Source organism: Seriola dumerili, unplaced genomic scaffold (genome assembly GCF_002260705.1).
Source record: "Seriola dumerili isolate Sdu_G_001 unplaced genomic scaffold, Sdu_1.0 BDQW01000242.1, whole genome shotgun sequence".
In the NCBI taxonomy this organism is placed as follows: Eukaryota; Metazoa; Chordata; class Actinopteri; order Carangiformes; family Carangidae; genus Seriola; species Seriola dumerili.
In genome coordinates, this window is record NW_019174497.1 from 7,394,536 (window position 1) to 7,397,163 (window position 2,628).

Here is a 2,628-nt window from a genome sequence, read left to right on the forward strand (position 1 = left end):
ACCTGCGTTTAGTTTTGATACTTTCTAAAATAATTTAAGTAAGATTTGTTTTTGCAAAGACTTTAATGCAGGACTTTCACTTTTACAGCATGGTATTGCCACTGTTACTTTAGTAAAGGCTCGGAACACTTTCTGCATATTAAATTTCACACAGTACCAGAAAGTAAGAAGCATGGAAATTGGATGACATTAATTTTTCAGTTGAAAAATTAGTTTTAAAATATCAGTTAAAATTAAAGAGTGTTTTTAGCTGTATTTTCCCTCCACATATGAATATTTGTGTGACATTTTGCTCATTCCAGCAATAATTAGGCATCATGATGAGTTTTTAAAGATCGCATATTTTACACTTTTCCTGTTTTTTATCTGAAGTGTTGATCCACAAGAAGATTTATTTGTGGTTTTAAGAGCCAAAAACCATCTCAATGTGGTTTTACATCTCCTCTCTCAGGCTTCTCTCTGGAGCTCTAGTAACAACAGGTTGTTGAGCCAATCAGAAGAGAGGAGGGTCTGAGCCTCTCTTCTGATTGGCTCACTGTTTTCTGAGTGATCCAATAAAAATCTAGCAGATTTCAGGTAAACACTCAAAGAAACCAAATCCTGCAAGGTTGGATGGCTGGGTCCCGGTGGGCGGGGCTTGGGGCCTGACTGAGAGTGGTGACTGCTTTGTTGTGACATCACAAAGTTCCAGAAGTCCTGACGGCTGGTTTTAAGGCTCAGTTTCTGAACACAGGCTGTGGCATTTCTCTGTGGACTGAGGCTTTGATACTTTCACTGTTGTATTAATAATAGAAGCTAAACCTGATATTTATTAATCAAATAACACATGGAAAATCACTTTAAACAATATGGGTCCTTTCAGGTCCAAGGGTCCAAGAACAACACAGATAATTTTCAGATGGTGACTCAGTTACAGTCACTTTGAGATGGTGAACATTGACATGAAAGCTGTAATGATCACAAGTTTTCAAATCACTTCAAATCTAAAAGTGTTAACAGTGAAGATTCATTGTGGAACACAGCTGGTACATCACTGGTCTCTATTATCGCCAGAACAATACATACTGAAAACAGCAAATTTGTCTTGGCAGCCATCCAGAGGGAGCGAGACATAGTGTCATGTACATATCGCAGAAAATAAAATGATATCATAGTTAAGGAGAGTGGCAACAAACTGAGCTCCTAGTTCATTCTGCATATTCACATGCTTGTACACACACAACATCTATTCTACATCAGTCTTATATGTTCTGGCAAAATTGAACTTGTTTTCATCATGACACGACCTACCGGCAAATTCGGTTGAAGTGATTTTTATTCTCCAATATCGAAGGCCTGGAGTTTAAGCGGCGTATTCCGTAGTCAAATGATTTCACCCATCTGGATGAGGAAGGAGAGAAGGGGAGGCAGTAGCCGGTTACCAGGGCAACATGACGAACACCATCTCAGGTATAGCTGACTCTCCTTCTTTTTATTTGAAAAGTACCAGAACCTTGTAGAGTAACAGCACATAGGAGTTTCTTTTGACTGAGAGTCCCCCATGGCATCTTTGGTAAAATGTGTGAGAAAAATACAGACTCATAATAAAAAAGGATAAAACAAATGAGATAAAATATTTTTAATAAAATGGGAACAGGATTTCAGACAGTGCAAAGGTTTACCTCCGTGTGTAAAATAAAGGGAAGCAATATGAAGACTGTGAGCTGCATTATTTCAAACGGATTGAAAAGGTGACACATTACTTTTAATTTAGCCTCAGTAATGGACCGAGGTTCCTTCATCACAGAGCTACAATTTAAAGGTGGAGAATGAGGCAAGTCCTTTTATTCTTGAAATGTTTCACTCGGGTTTTGGCATCTAGTTGGATGAAAATCTGCCGTCATGCTGGAATGTGCAGTGCCCGTTCCTCACCTCTTTCTGCGTTGTTGTATATTATGTTTATTCGGTCAGGAAGGTTCGTTGTGGCAGAGGACATCGGCGATTTGTCAGCTGCGAGAGGTGTCTCTTCAGCTGACTTCCATTTCCCGCTGACACAGAGTCTCAAAGCTGGGCACCTCTAGCAGAGCCGCAGAAACTGTAAGAGGTAAAAAAACCACTGACATTACTTTTTTTTCGTGATGGATAAGACAGGATTGTCTCTCCAACGTTTTGAGGCATGTTTCATGATAAGAGAGTTTGCTTTGAGTCTAGCTGTGAGGTACAGGCGTTGTGTTTGGTTGGCCGCACAAGTTCCAGCTCCCAAAAGTCACTCAGGTGATTCAAGTAAACCACACATCATTCCATGATTAGCAATTTAGCCAGTTGTGTGATACTTCATTCCAAGAGCTTGAGCCTCTTAGTTATCAAAATTTATAATTTAGACATGAGACAGGTGTTATCATTAGTCCAGCAAATATCAGCAAACAGTCGTCAGTGTTTCTACACTTCCAAAGTAAATAGCAGCCTTAACTTTTACCATTTTGTCAACCACGAACTTTACATGGAAGCAAAAAAATGACTGTTTCCACATTAAATAAAGAATACTTTTTGTATTGCGCACAACTGTCTGCTTCACGGTGCATCTGGCGTTTCTTGTAAACTTCAGCCTAGCAGCTGTCACTGAATTGCACTGTGGACAGAAGGTGGAAG

At 39.6% G+C, this 2,628-nt stretch overlaps 1 protein-coding gene across 1 annotated transcript in view; it reads right to left on the minus strand.

The window, feature by feature from the left end:
- The window catches only part of LOC111229674 (ethanolamine kinase 1-like), a 32,154-nt gene that overhangs the window by 13,996 nt on the left and 15,530 nt on the right, over window positions 1–2,628 (minus strand). The gene's annotated exons all lie outside the window — the stretch shown is intronic.